This window comes from Aquarana catesbeiana, linkage group LG04 (assembly GCF_042186555.1).
Source record: "Aquarana catesbeiana isolate 2022-GZ linkage group LG04, ASM4218655v1, whole genome shotgun sequence".
NCBI lineage: Eukaryota > Metazoa > Chordata > Amphibia > Anura > Ranidae > Aquarana > Aquarana catesbeiana.
The window spans coordinates 344,063,431-344,081,587 of record NC_133327.1 but is presented as its reverse complement, the minus strand read 5'-3'; positions in this window follow the sequence as shown (position 1 = coordinate 344,081,587).

Genomic DNA, 18,157 nt, shown 5'->3' with positions numbered 1-18,157 from the left:
AAGGCAGTGCTTGGTTTTCGGGGTCCCGTACGCGGCTAGGCTCCCAAAAAGTCTCACAGATGTGGTATCCCCGTACTCAGTAGAAGCAGCAGAATGTATTTTGGGGTGTAATTTCACATATTCCCATGGCATGTTTGAGCAATATATCATTTAGTGACAACTTTGTGCAAAAAAAAAAAAAATTGTCTCTTTCCCGCAACTTGTGTCACAATATAAAATATTCCATGGACTCGACATGATTCTCAGCAAATAGCTTGGGTTGTCTACTTTCCAAAATGGGGTCATTTTATGCACAACATTTAGAAGCTTATGTCACACAACACCCACTCTTCTAACCACTTGAAGACAAAGCCCTTCTGACACTTTTTGTTTACATGAAAAAATTATTTTTTTTACAAGAAAATTACTTTGAATCCCCAAACATTATATATTTTTTTAAAGCAAATGCCCTACAGATTAAAATGGTGGGTGTTTCATTTTTTTTCCCACACAGTATTTGCGCAGCGATTTTTCAAATGCATTTTTTGGGGAAAAAACACAATCTCTTTAAAATTTTAATGCTTTAAAACACACTATATTGCCCAAATGTTTGATGAAATAAAAAAGATGATCTTAGGCCGAGTACATGGATACCAAACATGACATGCTTTACAATTGCGCACAAACGTGCAGTGGCCACAAAATAAATACATTTTTAAAAGCCTTTAAAAGCCTTTACAGGTTACCACTTTAGATTTACAGAGGAGGTCTACTGCTAAAATTACTGCCCTCGATCTGACCTTCGTGGTGATACCTCACATGCATGGTGCAATTGCTGTTTACGTTTGACGACAGACCGCCGCTTGCGTTCGCCTTAGCGCGAGAGCAGGGGGAGACAGGGGTGCTTTTTTTTTTTTTTATTTTTTTTTTTTTGCTTTTTTTATCTTATTTTTAAACTGTTCCTTTCATTTTTTTTAAATCATTTTTATTGTTATCTCAGGGAATGTAAATATCCCCTATGATAGCAATAGGTAGTGACAGGTACTCTTTTTTGAAAAAATTGGGGTCTATTAGACCCTAGATCTCTCCTCTGCCCTCAAAGCATCTGACCACACCAAGATCGGTGTGATAAAATGCTTTCCCAATTTCCCAATGGCACTGTTTACATCTGGCGAAATCTAAGTCATGAAATGCTCGTAGCTTCCGGTTTCTTAGGCCATAGAGATGTTTGGAGCCACTCTGGTCTCTGATCATCTCTATGGTCAGCTGGCTGAATCACCGGCTGCATTCTCAGGTTCCCTGTTGAGACAGGAGAGCCAGAGAAAAACACGGAAGACGGTGGGGGGGAGGGGGGGCATTCCCTCCCACGGCTTGTAAAAGCAGTCTAGAGGCTAATTAGCTGCTAGGATTGCTTTTAAATGAAAGCCGACTGCTGGCTGAAAAGAATGATACCAAGATGATACCTAAACCTGCAGGCATCATTCTGGTATAACCACTCAAAGTGTGAATGGCGTACCTGAAGACAAAAAAATGGTTAACAATAAAACACAGTAAACGGTAAAGTATAAAAAATTGCATACCTGAAAAGCAAACATGGTAAAACATAATAACAATAAAACATTGCAGAATAGAATACAGTAAAAAAGAGCAGAATAATAGAGAGAGAATAGAGAGCGAGAGAACAATAAAACGACAACTATTTTTTTTAATTTTATTTTATTTTTTAATTTTTTTTTACACTTTTTTTTGTAACTAACTTTTATAACTGTAACCGGTTCCAGGTTCGGGTCTCTCAAAATGCGATGGCATCTTGGGAGACCCTGTGAAAGTGTGTCCTAGTCTGTGCAATGCTGTACCCTACGCTAATACTCAACTAGTGAATCGGTAGCGTTCAAAACATTCACCAATGCAAAGACCAGGATTGTCAGGACAGGAGGGACAATAATAGCGGGTGTCACGCCTATATCCGCGCTTGCTGCAGACACGACATCTTTTTTGGGGGGTTCGTTGGGTAGGGGCACTCGGGAGGACATAAAGAAAATGCCTCTCATGCAGCCGACTGCATTTGGTTGGGGATGTGAATGGGGGAAGTACGGGCGCTGCAGAAGTGTTGGGTTCCCCATTAGGATTGGCGAATGCAGCAGGAAGGGCATTATGGGCACGACGGGCCTGTGTTTGTCTTCTTGGTGGCAGCGGGACACTACTTGTGCTTGCCACCTCACGAGCTTGAACTGCACTTATGGGACTCGCAACGCAAGTGTTACTGCAGTGCTGGTTTGACTACGACTGGGGTGTACTAGGCCACTGGTGCTTGCCAGTTCACCAAAACGCTACCAAAAAAACTGTTAGCGATCGCAGGGATCAGGCCTGACTCTGCGAACGCTGCAGTTATGCGTTTAGTGTTTTGTAAGTGACAGTAATCGATTGATACTGCACTTGGGTGGGCTGGGCTGGGCCGGGCGGAGGGGCAAAACGCAGGTGCTAGCAGGTATCTGGGCTGATCCCACTAACACTGCATTTTTGGGAACCCTAAACTGCTGGGGACGCTAGTATAGATCTGATCAGATCAGATATTGATCCGATCAGATACTATACCACTAAGGGAGGTGTACGGTGCGTGCGTGGGTGTTAGCGGTACTGGCGCTAACCTGACGCTGCCTGGGGCTGGTGCTTGCCAGTTCACCAAAATGCTACCAAAAAAACCTGTTAGCGATCGCAGGGATCAGGTCTGACTCTGCGAACACTGCAGTTATGCATTTAGTGTTTTGTAAGTGACATCGATCGATACTGCACTTGAGTGGGCTGGGCTGGGCCGGGCGGAGGGGCAAAACGCAGGTGCTAGCAGGCATCTGGGCTGATCCCGCTAACACTGCGTTTTTGGGAACCCTAAACTGCTGGGGACGCTAGGATAGATCTGATCAGATCAGATATTGATCCGTTCAGATACTATACCACTAAGGGAGGCGTATGCTGCGTGCGTGTTAGCGGTACTGGCGCTAATCTGACGCTGCCTGGGGCGACGCATATCATCGCCGGGCAATCAGGGGGCTAAACCTTTATTCGGTAATAAACGGCGGGTGCCCTGACACTATAAAAAATAAACAAACTAACCAGTGTCACCGTAACGGTTATACGGTGATCAGTGGTGAAAGGGTTAACTAGGGGGCAATCAAGGGGTTAAAACATTTATTAGGTAGTATATGGGGGTCCCTGTCGCTATAAAACGCTGACGGCGAACCTAAATATTTACGTCCCTAACTAGTGTCACCAGCGACACTAATACAGCGATCAGAAAAATGATCGCTTAGCGACACTGGTGACGGGGGTGATCAAGGGGTTAAAACTTTATTAGGGGGGGTTAGGGGGGTATCCTAGACCTAAAGGGGGCTAACAGTAACTGTCCTACCACACTAACTGTCACAAACTGACACCATGCAGTAATCAGAAAAAAAAATTAAAAAAAACAAAAAACTGCTTGGTGTCAGTGTGACAGGGGGGGAGGGGTGATTAGGGGGTGATCGGGGGGGGGATCGGGGGGTGTTTTGTGTGCCTGGCATGTTCTACTGTATGTGTGTGTGTGTTTGTACACTCACATTGAAGTCTTCTCTCTTCGGCGCCGGAACGGAAAATACCGAGCCAAGGAGAGATGACATCATTTCCTTTGCTGCTGTTTAGCATACAGCAGCAAAGGAATGATTTGATTGGCCGGCGGCAATCGCTAAGGGGGGGCCACGAACGGATGGTCTCCCCCTCATCTCTGATCGCCGCTGGTCAGAAGCGGACCGCCTCGGGCACCGGGGGGGTTCCGATCGGACCCCCCGCCCGCAGGAGGCAGATCACGTATATGTACGTGATTCTGCTTGCCCGTGCCATTCTGCCGACGTAAATCGGCGTGAGGCGGTCCTTAAGTGGTAAATAGGGTTCTCTAGAACTTTGCCTGTTTGCGTGTTCTGGCGCGAACTGAACCGGGGGGTGTTTTGACCATCCCTAGCTGAGTCCGTCAGCGTATTGCCTAACATTACAATGCAAACCAAAGTAAGCCTGGGAACAGCAATTTCAAGTAATTTTTATGTAATATCTAGGAAGAGAGCAATGTTGATAGCTTCTACTGCATGTTGTCTGTAGTTTTTTGCTCTATCGGCAATTTAAATGAAAGACTCCAAAACTGCTGGCCTTCTACTGTTGATTACTTCGCAATGTCAGCACAAAAAGCAATTTCAGCGCTGCTCAGCTTGCACTACATCATTATGATATTGACTTGTGACAAATTCATTTTAAAGCTGAACTCTGGGGAAAAAAGATTTAACTGACAGTTTTGCCTAGGGCATGATGAATAAAATGAAGTACTTACCTTATTCCATGCTACTGTAGGTTTCCTCCTCTTTGTGCAACTGAATCCCCAGTCATACCAGCAGTCCTGCTTTGTTCGGGAGGATGCTAAGGGTGCTCGGCAGTGGAGGTGAGCTTTGGACAGCAGTGGAGAATGCTGACTGCTGAGGTGGTGAGGAATAAGGTAAGTATATCACCTTACTCATCATCCCCTAGGCAAAATCAGCAGTTGGAAAGAAAGCGGGGGGGAAGCAGCGCTAATACATGAGTCCTGTATCTCTACCAAAGTGCTATGTACTATAAATACATACAATAAAATCAATAACATGCATATATCTGTGCCATAAATGTCGCTGTGTGAATTGTTTACAAAAACTTCAGTTCCAGTTAAAGGATAAGTTCACCTTTGGGAGCATGTTACAGGTTACACCTATATAGGGTGTAATGTGTAACATGCTCCAGCAATCCCCCCCTGCAACCCCCAGATCCTCCCCCAGATCCTCCCCTTGTAATAGTGGGCTAGGGTTCCTCTCCCCACACCCGCTGTCACAATTTAAAGATAGAGTGGCTGTTCTGGACTCCACCCACACAGTCACATCATTCATTCACTGGGGTTTATTAACTAAAGCTGGAGAGTGAAAAATCCAGCTCACTTCTGCATAGTAACCAATTAGCTTCCAGGTTTTATTGTCAATGCTTAATTGAACAAGCTGAGTTTAGAAGCTGATTGGTTTCTATGCAGAAGTGAGTCTGATTTTGCGCTCTCCAGCTTTAGTAAATAAACCTCACAAAGTTCTGTGAATTAATGAACTATAACTACCACCTGCCATTGTGGCAGATGGCTTGTAGTTCTCATTGAACTATGAGGGCACTGGTGTAGTACTTCATCGATCTTCCTGTTCCTCAGTAACGGTCTGCCTGTACTGGAGGTCTGCAGGATCCTGAGATACTGAAACCTCCACAGGGTTTTTAGTTGTCTCAGGCTTACAGAAGTAGTTTCTTCATGCAGCTGTGCTTCAGTTGCTTTATTTTTTCCTGAAACCTTTAAAAATAGCAGCAGGCTATTTAAAAACAAATAGCAGTTAACGCAGTGATGAGAGCGACCCACTGGAACAGTACATTTTTTCCCCAGGAGTTTAACTTTAGCAAAGTCCAGAAGTCCTGTTAGGTGTCATACCTAGTTAAATCATTGCCAAAAGCTTGTAGCTTTGGATTCATCATTTCTATAAGCAAATGATTCTCTGAATATGTCAAAGCAAAACTGTATCTGAGCACCACAAACTGAAAACGCTATTTAATTCATGTTTAATATTCAGAGAAAAATCACTCATCCATCCATGTCTCCATTTTTTTTTTTTGTTGAAAAATCACTTTGAAAAACACTCCCTAGCATTTCTAGCAACTGTCATCTTGAGTATGGACAGACAAAGTCTTTCCTCACCTCCTCCTCCAGATGAAAGAAACACATGCCCATGAAGAATCCTGGGATGTATGATATCATGTTGGGCTAGGCCAGAAACCAAGAAGCAATTAAAAAAATGTTGCCATGAAGGTCCTTGTTCAAGCACATCCTGTTATAGGAGGACAATGCTCTGTCACTGTCTCCCATGTGTGGGATGCAAATTTCCTCTATGCATCCAGAGGAAGCAAATGAGAACCGTGTTGAGCTATGAGGACTTAGCTTCACAGACTATTAATGCTACCATAAGGAGCAGTGAGCCAAAAGAGTTTGTTACTGTGGTGGATAAGTCACAGCTGTTATCTGTCTAGTGTGTATTTATGAATATGTATATGCATTGTTTTTATGATCTATAATAGGTCTCCATCAAATGTTTTGTAATAAAAGTTTTTTTTATAATTTTTAAAAATACATCTTCCCTTTTTGTGCCAGTAAAGTCTGGTGCTTTTGTTTTTAAATAAGAGAGTTGATTATACTGAAGACAAATAGGCTGTTCACTTTCACTTTGCAAGGGAAGTTGCACTTAGTGAATGTGGTGAAACTTCAGTTTGTAAAGAACACCCAATCATGTGAAAGTAAAAAAAAACAGTATTTATGCTTGCACATGATTGGATGGTGAAAGTCATCAGAGCTTCACTTCATTCACTAAGTCCTGGAGAAAATTCCTTTGCAAAATACAACTTACCTTGAAAAATGCACAGTCTATTTGCCTTCAGTAACTCAGCTCCATAGTGCTTCAGAAAACGAAGGGCTCCATTCTCAAAAAGCATCTCGCATGTGGATTTAGATGTCCCCTAAATATCGCATGTGATCCTGCAACTGTCAATTCACTATACTGTTTTGGGGTAGTTAGCGCAAAATGCTCATAAAGCTCAGTAAATACCACATAAAAAGGCATTAAACTCAATTCACAGATGGAAATAAATAAATAAATGCATGCGGAATTTAAGTAGGTGGTCCAGGCATGCAGTAATGATGAAAGTGATGACTTTGATCATCACACCTGAATGAGCATGGAAATGTTTAAAAATGGGTGCCTAATCACAGTCTAATCAGAATTTGACTAGTCTAACCTAATTTGCCAGCTGTACATTGCATTACTCTTCCGTACTTCCCTAATGGGAAGTGGTTGTCACATGTCCATGTTCCTTTAAGCAGCACACCTTGCTGGATGATTTTACCAGAAGCAGAAGTGCTCTCTAAATTTTTTCTATCTAAAGACCTCATTATGCTTCTCTTTGGGGAATTGAGACCTTTTCTGCGGTCTACCACACTGCGTAGTCATGCCATACCATCCAGGACCAATTTGTTGGCTGTCCTGCACTTTCTGGGTAAGGCCTCCTATCAGATGGCAGCGGGAGAGGTGGTGGAGGTATAACAGTCATCTTTCTCCCATTTGTTTGCTTAAGCCCTGCAGGGTTTCAAGCTGATTACCCCCAAATATATCTACCTGCTAACCACACGTCAGGAGTGGGATCAGATTAAGAACAATTTCTATGCAGTAGCTGGGATTCCTAATGTCATGGGTGTCATAGTCTGTACCCATGTGCCTTTTTTTGACCCCTCTGATAAAGAACACACGTGCCCAAAGGGGCACCACTCACTAAACATACAGGTTGTCTGCAATGCAAATATGTTCATCAGAAATGTGGTCACTGGCTTCTCAGGTGGGAGAAAGCTGTCATGCTGAAGAAAAATTGTCTGTGGGTGTCACATACCTGGTTGAGGCCAAGTTGACCAGAGGGCTTCCCTTACACCTCTTGTCCTGTTTGGGATGATGACAGGGTATAACAGGGCATGGAGTGGCATGGGTGTCTGTAGGAGATCCAGTTTGGAATATCTTGTTAGCAGATGCGGAGCTGAAGATCGTGCAGCAACCAAGTTTGCAGCAGGCAGATGCAGGATCTTGGATGCATAATCAGACAGGCAGGGGATGGCAACAACCAGGCAGGAGGAGTACAGAGTCAAGGACCAAGAGCAGAGCCAGTCTGGGTTGGGATACAGATGCACACAGTATCAGGTCACAAGCAGTAGGAGCTGATGACCACTCAGCAATGATCCTGAGTGCTGTGGGGCTTTAAATAGGCCACTGGGTGCCAAAGTCCATCAAACATACACATGCAGTACGCTAATGCACATGTACTCGTGTAGATGCACTCAGGGTCCTAATTCTGTGTCCAGTTCTGTGGATCGTTCTGAGTACATGCACATTCCTTTAAGCACAGGATTGAGCATGAGCTTGAACAGGCTTGGTAGACTTGCAGGTCCAGAAACAATTTGTGCCACCCATGGAAGCCTAAGTGGAAGGGCAGTGGAAGGGCTAGGAGCCCTTGTCCGACAACCCTGGTGAACAAAAAAGCTTTCATGCACAGAAAACCTCAAATTTCTGTACTGGTATTGATGGTTTGTTCACAGCTTTGGGCTGTGAGCATGACCCACTACAATAGTATCTCTTTATTGATTCTTCTGTGTTAAGCCTCAAGTCTGTCTTGTTAGACAATGGCAAAATACACCCCTCAATCCATGTTGGCTATGCTTCACACATGAAAGAAACATATGAAAACATGGAACTGTTGTTTAAGCACATCAGGTACAACTGGGATATCTTTGGAGATTTAAAAGCAGTGGCTCAGCTGCTTGGAATGCAGCTCGGATATACTAAGAACTGTTACATGGGACAGCCTTTAAAAAGAGTTGCGTCATACATCAACCACTTGCCGACCAGTCGCTGCAGTTGTACTGCGGCCACATGGCTCGGCTGCGTGAATTGCTGTCATGTTACGTCACTTTTATATTCGGCCGCCCCAGCAGCGCGCGCGCACCCCCCGCTCGCCCACAGGGCCGATGCGAGTGCCCGGTGGTCGCAAATACTGCCGGGCTCCCACAATCGCTCGGGGCACACAGAGAACTGGGATCTGTGTGTGGAAACCCCTTGATCGCCCCCTAGTGGTTAACCCCTTCACTGCCATTTAAATGTTTACAGTAATCAATGCATTTTTATAGCACTGATCGCTGTAAAAATGCCAATGGTCCCAAAAATGTGTCAAAATTGTCTGACGTGTCCGCTATAATGTCACAGCCCCGATAAAAATCGCAATCGCCGCCATACTAGTAAAAAAAAATTAATAATAAAAGTGCCATAAAACTATACCCTATTTTGTAGATGCTATAACTTATGCGCAAACCAATCAATATACGCTTATTGCGTTGTGTTTTACCAAAAATATGTACAAGAATACATATCGGCCTAAACTGAGGAAAAAAATATATTTTTTAATATATTTTTGGGGGATATTTATTATAGCAAAAAGTAAATAAATAAGGTTAAAGGGAACTATAAAGGGACTTTATATGAACGCATGGCCTGGTAAAGCACCATTGTTCCATCCCTCGGGACTTTGAATGAAATTGTAGCCTGGTAAGACTGCACGTCAATGTTGTGCATCCCAGACTGGACGTGCGGTGCTCACCCAGCACTGCTTCGTCCATGTGTGCGGTGACCACGCTCGCGAGCAAATTGGGGGACTTCCGGTGGCGGAGGGTCGAGCGTCTCCTGGACTCCTCCTGCCGCCTGTCTTCCCCCTCCCACTCTGCTGCGCTGGCGTGACGTCAGCGGTGTCATCGTCCCGGCACCTATATGGGCGTCCCCCGGGCGGGTACTGGTAATCAAGGCTTTCCCCCTTTCTAACCTAGAGCTGCACGCCATTTCCAACTCTCTCGCTGCAATGAGCTATTTTTCACTCAGGTACTATGTCCATTCACATCACTCTCCTCTGGTCCGCACGTCTCTTTTCTCACTGGTGGTCCTTCACCTGTCCCTATCCCCTCACACGGTCCACTCACATCACTTCCCTCTGGTCCTCACTTCCCACCCCCCACTGGTGGTCGTTCACCAGTCTTCACCCCCCCACCTTCAATCACTTTCACCTTGCAGCCTCTGACTGCTCGGTCTTCACTTCTTCAACCTCCTCCCAATTGGTCCCCTTTGCTCACTCCCCCACTGTCCCATTCTGTCCAGTTCATCTTGGTTCACCTCCATTTAACCCCCCTCCAGGTTGCCTTGCCTCCCCGTGCCTGCTCCGGCCGATGCCTGTTTGGGCGTTTTGGACGAGATATCCGCCGCGGCTCCCGGTTGGGAGCATTTATCCGGACGGTCTTGGTACCCCGTGTTCACGCCACCACCATGCCGATACCCAATGTTAACAGGTATTTGGTTTATGGGTTCACACCCCACTACCATACATGCCCACCCCTATTACTACACCTTAAATAATTTTATTTTTTATTCATAGATACATCTTGTGCTCGCTCCTGACGAGTGGCCTTTCAGCCACGAAACGCGTTGAGCTGCCATACGTTTTGCTACCAATTTACTCTACTGGAATACCAAGTTTACATTTAATATCCTCATTCAGGACCAATAAGTTCATGGGCCTTGCAAATACTACGATGTATTATGGTTTTTATCCAATGATCATATTGATGAACCTTGTAAAGCTGTTGTATTGCCATTCTATGAGATATTGTTTTTTGACTTTATGTATTGTATCATTTTATACCATTATCGTTGTAAAACTGGTTTGGTTGGTTATATCAGATGGCAATCAATAAAACCTGCTACCCTCACCAACTTACCTTCTTGCATCCGAGTGCTTCATATAAAGTCCCACTCCCCCTAACTCTCTCCCCTTTTGATAGCAAAAAGTAAAAAATATTGCGTTTTTTTCAAAATTGTCACTCTTTTTTTGTTTATAGCACAAAAAATAGAAACCGCAGAGGTGATCAAATACCACCAAAAGAAAGCTCTATTTGTGGGGAAAAAAAGGATGTCAATTTTGTTTGGGTGCAACTTCGCATGACCGCGCAATTGTCAGTTAAAGCGATGCAGTCCCAAATCGCAAAAAGTGCTCTGGTCAGGAAGGGGGTAAAATCTTCCGGGGCTGAAGCGGTTCTAAGAAATGGTCACTCTGAAAGAATTTAGTTCCAGGACTAAAAAATGTGGCATATGATCTAGTTTTTGACCCAAAAATGACATTTTAGCCTCTGCTTCAGGCTGGGTTCACACCTATGTGAATTGGATGTGGGTTTCCCTGCATCCAATTTGCACGGTAGGAGATTGTGACTGGCTCTCTATGGAGCTGGTTCACATATCTCCACTGCGGCTCCAGTGTGAATTTGCACAGGGGTCCTGTGTGTATTTTGGTCAGTTTCAGGTCCGAATTCAGCTCAAAATTTGGGCTGAAATCGGACCTATAACGGTGAATGGGGACGCACCGGACCCCTGCTGTGAGCCGCATGCGGCAATAGTGTGAACCCAACCTAACATAAAACTTGACTGATAGAAATTTTTGTAAAAGCAATGAACAAGGAAGGTGAAGGTTTTTGTTGTTTGAGACAGATGTATCCAAGAATAACTGATTCCAAGATTAAGGAAGGCATTTTTGTTGGTCCACAGTTCAGACACATCAATGACAAGCAATTTGATAATCTGTTAGTGGGGCCAGAGAGGATCATCTGAAAAGCATTCAAGGATGTCAATGAAAATTTTCTTGGCAACTACAAAGCATCAAACTACATTCAGCTTGTTCACAAACATTTTATAGCATGCAAGACAATGCAGCAAGAGGCATTGGATACTGAGTACAAACAAAAATCAGAAGCAAAACACTTTTAGCCCTGTTGAACTCAAGCACCGTGTCAGAAACATTATGTAAATAAATGCATTATGATCATTAAAAATGAATTTCAATTTCAGATTCCTACATGATACAGTCATTCTGAAAGTATAGTTGTGCTCAGTTTGAAGGGGTCTATTATAATCACCAACAGTTTTTCATTAAGCACAACTTTTGAAAAAAATGGTTGTCCAGTGTATTTTTTTATCTTTTTACTTTAGTATCACCGTAAGATTTAGACACACACTAATCAGAAGTTTATTAGCTTGCACAGGAAGTTACCATGACATTGAAATACTGACAGGATCAATGGGTATTTTTCTGTAATCACAGAAAATGTGCTTAGCCCGAAAAAAAAGAAGAAAACTCACACAGTCACCACATCTAAAAATTGGTAAGTTGTTAATATATTACATTTTTGTCTTTGGTTTCGATATCATTTAAAACACAGTTCTAGCCAAACTTTGTTTTTTTATTTTGAACAATGTGAAGAGGTGTCAGAATCTCATAAATTGAAAGATTATAGTTCTTTTTTTTTTGTATTTACATTTTAACCACTTTAGAAAATCAGCTTCAATACAGAAAACGCCAAAAAACTATACAGTATGTATTTAAAACCAAGTTGACATATGTCTGTTATTTGATCAAAATACATAGAAACTTTGGGGTTATTTAGTACAATTATTACAAAAAAGACAGATCCTGACTATAGTGACCAATCAAGCCCCTTGTTTCCCCTACTCAGAGAACAAAAGATACAACATTATTGTTCACCATGGGCTTCAAAGCCACTTCAGTTTTTGTAAAGTGTTGACATTTCACAGAGTCTTTCAGATGTCATTTTCATAGTACCAGTTTTAAAAAAAATGTTTGTTTCTGAATTATTGTGGTTCATGGCAACACAGATACTGTATTATCTTTGATTTTTTTTTTACATGAGACAGATATTGTTCTATGGTTGTCAGATTCTGTATCCAGTTGGGCTGGTACCTAATAAAAGCTTGTGAAATATTACAGAACAAAATGCAATACATTGCTTTTTCCAACAGTATTTCTCAAAGAAAAAACAGACTCCAGTAAAAAGTAGCCCACACAGCATATGTATTCATGAACTATGCTCAAGATTCTTGTTTATGGTCTTATGCATATAAGACACTTGTGGCCCTACTAGAACTGGACGATATACAGTATATACTTTAAAGACAAACTGTAATGTACCTAATTAGGTTTTCCTCTTTCTTTAGAAAGATGTGTTTACCAGTTTACTAACTGATAAAAAAAAACGAACCTGTCTGAATTACTATAGTGTGTTCTTTCAAAGTTGTCAGAAAATGAATGAGTTGTATTTAAGTAATTTCATAAGCACTGAAATAGCCTAAGTATTACATTTATTAGAATGTCATTTTATTAGCATTTTATGTGCCCTGCTGAAGAAAATTGCTTTAGATTAATGAGAGTGTTATAATGCAAAGGCCTACTTTATGATCAGTGTAGAGACATAACTTTAAATCAATAATTAAAATGATATACGCAGTTTGTTTTTTACGATCAGCTCAATAAATTTTACGATATGTTCAATGAATGGTAGCTATATATTTTGGCACATTTAGAGTTTTGTGACAGATAAGAAGATTCATTAACCTATCTGAAACTTACATTGCATATTCGATAGCTGACTAATTAGATTTAAATCATCAATTCTAAATTGAAAATTGAAATGTTATCACTCCCTGAATACACTTTATTCACAAGTTCATTTATTGCTGTTATTTCCCCCACCCCCAAAAGAAGAGCCAATGATAACATACTAAAGAAATATATATTTGTTGTTAAACACATATTTGTTTTACAATAAGGTAGAATGTTCTGTGTTTGATTCAGAGGTTTTATAAATCAAAAAACAAAATGAAAACCTGAACTTCAGGCTTAAAGCTAAATGCACCATTAAAATGTTTGTATGGGAACTATTTTAATTGCCAAAGGATTTTCATGTTGTACTGTCCAATAAGATTTACACAGCCCAGCCACATAACATAGCTAAGTTAGTGACTAGGCTTTTCTCTACTTTACTTAAAGGGTAATTCCACTTTCGTGGTGAAAAAATAGCAAATAAAAAATAATACACCCTATAAAATTGCTACATAAGTCATATTGTATTTAAATGTTGTTAACAATTATCTTTACTTTACTTAACATGTTAATGTGCAGCACTGTAATTTTCTGTAAAATACAATGTAATATAGCAACCTGGAGGTATTCTTTACACAGATGCTGTACAGAACACCCCTCAGAAATGTAATTTCCTGTTTGTGTGATTGACTTTCTGATTTTCCCTGAAGCCTGCACGAAGATACAGATTTTAGGCACCCCTGCAACAAAAATGACTCCCATTTTCATTCACTTTGCACATGAAGACAAACCAACACACAGCTATTCCTTCAGAATAACAAAAGATAGAATAGAAATCTACAACAAAGTTTGTTAAAAACCTACAATGTACATTGATCACTCAGAGGAGAATTTGTTTTTTCAACAAAAGTGGAATTGCTCTTTAAGAGTACAGCTTGGTCTCCTCTCTGCCTCATGCCTTCAACCTATGACTGGACAATAAAAGAACAACAGTACTTTGATGGGCTCATCTCTCTGATCACTCTGCTCTTTCTTCCTTTCAGCACGTCCCTTGTCAACCAGTGTGGCTGTAGTAAAGTTGGTTTGCCTTATAGTGTTTTTCTGCCCTTTCTGAGTTTTATAGTGTGTGGGATGGCTGGAATGGAACAAATTCAGGTACATAAACTAGTCACGTAATGATTAACTATGAAACTGCATTGTACAATTTCAAATGTTTTCATTGTTTTAACTTGGTATTAGCATAGTTTCCCTTACCACTTCACTCCTGCACTGCATAGTATATAGCACAGGGGGGCACAATCTAGTGGGGATTCTGAAAAGCATTGCCTGTGACCTGTGATGTTTTTTTTTTAATAAATGTTTATTGAATTTTCACAATAACAAGACAAGAGTGGACAGTGTGCATGGAGCTGTATAGTCTAAAATCATAGACTCTGCAAATTAAGCAAATACACGTCTTAAACATAGGCCCAACAGGGGCAAGTGGGGGATGGGGGATGGGGGATGGGGGGTGGGGGGGGGGGAGAGGGGTAATGATGCAAATTTACCCATAGATAATAAAATGAACAGATTACAAAAGTGATAAAACAATATGGTATACAACCCTCAGGCGTGAAACAGAACAAAGCTTATATATGTGATGATCACAGAAAAGGAACATGCAGTTGTAGAAAAATTAAATAAATAAAAATAACAAATTTACCTCTCAGTAACATAAGGGATATGGAGGGCCAGTAGCTCCCTACCATCTCTGGGGAAAAGTCAAAGGGCTTGTTGGGTTCAGGTAGTTTAAGTTTGCCCAAGGAGTTGATGAGGTCTCGTTTTAGATATCAATCAGTGTATCGAAAGGGATGGACAGCAGATTCTAATTCCTCCTGGGTGAGTGTAAATTCTAAAAACTTTTGCCTTCTGTTAAAGAAGCGCTGAGTAGATTGAAAAATCAATATGATGGTGTCCAGCCTTTCTATGTTGAATAGTGATAGTAGCATTTGTTTTATAGCCAGAAGGCAAGATGGTGAAGGTTATATCCAGTTGCGTATTATCACCCTGTGAGCCACCAGTAGGCATAGCTGGGTCCATTGTGAAAGGTTGTGTGATGTCATCAATGAGGATGATGAGGTTGTGGCTTCACATCCAAAAAGGCATAAGAAGTATGATGACGGTAGGGAGTACTCTTGTGAAATAGTCCAAAAAGGTTTGAGCGTACTAGGGTTGCTATGGTATAGAGAAGTTATATGAATGAGACCACAAGTGCATCAATGGTTGAAAGTCTTGTATAGAGTGGATGGAGGAAATACGGGTTGTCTTGGATGGTCAGGTGGCAAGATATGTTTGAGGGTAGCCTCAGCAGCTTCCGCACTTCTCTCCAAGCAATGACTGTGTCTCTGATGAGAATATTAGACTTGAGGTGGATTGGTAGTGTTATTAGCGAGGAATGAAGGACTGCAGGAAGAGTAAATGAAGAAACCAGGGCATCCTCAAGCATAAAATTGGAATAACGGACTTTCTAGATATCCAATCTAAGCCTTGTCTGAGTAAACATGCTAGATTATAAAATCGTATATTTGGTAGGCCTGCCCCACCTTAGGGAGACAACATTTTTGGAGAGCCACACATGGTTTCTTGCAAGACCACAGGAAAGCGGTCAATGCCTTTCGTTTTTTTGCACATTGGAGTCTTTCAATAAAAGTGGTAAGGTTTGCAGTGGATATAGCAAACGCGCAAATGATACCATCTTAAAAAGGTGACATCTCCCAAAGAGCGAGAGGGGGAGGGCTGTCCAAGCTTCCAATTCCTTAACAATCTTAGATATCAGAGGTGGGTAAGGCTGTACAAGGAGGAAGATTCATGGCCTATGCGTATGCCCAAGTAAGTGATGTGTTGTGTGGCTATAATAAACCCTGTAAGGCAAAGGCATAATGAGTCAGTATGCACCGCATATTATGAAATACTTACCTTAGAACAAGGTCCCCGTATCGCAGACCGGTCCACCACGAAGGAGCTGACATGTTGTCCTTGGCATGTCTTCCGGGTTTGTGGCTCCGACACATGCGCGCGGGAGTCTTCTTCCTGGCAAAGTCAGGCAGCGCCTGCTTGACCTTCACCCGGGCATTCACAGTGCATGCGCCGCTGACGTCAGCGGCTGCATGCAGGGCGAATATCTCCCAAACCATACGGGTTTAGGAGACATTCATTTTACCTACAGGTAAGCCTTATTATAGGCTTACCTGTAGGTAAAAATTTAAAAAGTGGGTATAAACCACTTTAATGACATCAATCTCTGGCCTACTGACACCATCTGCTCTACTGACACTGTCCACTGCCCTACTGACAAAGTCCACTGCCCTACTGACACTGTTCACTGTCCTAGTGACACCAACCTCTGTCCCTACTGACACATCCACTGCTCTACTGACTGACACCATCCACTGTTCCACTGACACCAACCTCTGCTCTACTGAGACGTTCACTGCTCTACTGACACCATCCATTGCTCTACTGACACCGTCCACTGCCCTACTGACATTGTCCATGTTTTAATACATTTTAAAAAGTTCAGTTGCATTTATTTATAATAGTGTGTGTGTCTGTGTGCGTATGTGTGTATATATATTGTATATACAGTACTGTGTAGTTCAAGTTGTAGGCAGGTGTGAAAAAACGCTGTAAATTAGCAATAATTTCAGCAATAGAAGTATTAATCAATTAGAAGTATTCATCAATTATTTTTATCAATTAACAAAATGGAAAGTAAATGAACTGAGGAGAAATCCAAATCAAATCTACCCTTTGCCTTCAAAACAAGATAATTTCTTCTAGGTACAATTGCACACAGTTTAAAAGGAACTCTGCAGGTAGGTTGTTCCAGACATCTTGCAGAACTAACCAAAGATCTTCTGTGCATGTAGGTCGCCTGGAATCCTTCTGTCTCTTCATGTAATTGCAGACAGACTCAATGATGTTGAGATCAAGACTCTGTGGGGTCAAACCATTATCTGTAGGACTCCTTCTTATTCTTTATGCTAAAGATAGTTCTTAATGACATTGGCTGTATGTTTGGAGTTGTTTTCCTGCTGCAGGAAAATCACATGCCTCCCTGATGGTATCTGCCTGTATTTCTCAGCATTGAGGACACCATTGATCCTAACCAAATCTCTAACTCCATTTGCAGAAATGCAGCACCAAACTTGCACAAAACCTCCATGTTTCCTGCAGACACTCATTATTGTTCCACTTTACAGCCCTTCATGAACAAACTGCCTCCTGCTACAGCCAAATATTTCAAATTTTATCTCAGCAATCTAGAGCACCTCAAGAAGAGGAACAAATGGCTGCACACCATTTCCGGACACGATCCAATTGCCAAACTTATTTACACCAATGTCAGACTGACATCGCCAGGATAAGCAGTGCCGTTAACATGTTTCACACAAACAAGTGCTTATCCATAACGAGGATCATTCAAGAGCTCTGCTTCTTAAATACACAGATGAAACACCTAATGCATATATCAATTAGCGCTCTTACCCCCCTCTTTACAAGTGCCAGCAAGAAATAGTTTAAGAACAATACAGAGACAGTATACAAAAACATATTGGGGGGGCACACCCTAAACTGCGTTTAGATTCAAGATGGTGCTGCAAACAGTACAAAACATATTACAGCGCACACATTTAAGAATGACTGTTTGTTGGTCCTATAGCAGCACCATCTTGAATCTAAACGCACTTTAGTATGTGCCCTCCAAATATGTTTTTGCATATTGTAATAGACCCTGACCAGGTTTTTTGGGCTGGAGCATCCCACCCCCTCTTCATTACCTCTTCTTTAGTGGCCACCAGTGCATAGGAGGAATCCCCTTCAGTTCTCCCACATAGAGGAGTTCAGCTCCCATGGTTGAGACACAGGATCTTCCATTCTATTACTATGGTAGGATCCACTAATTCGGGGTTCTTTGTCGCAGTAAGTGGGCCTAGCACTATATAACCATATAGTGTGACCAAACCCCTGTATTTTTTGAATATGTTCAGGTGTTTTTAACTAGCCTTGCAGGAAATGCCATTCTTGAATGTGTGCGCTGTAATAT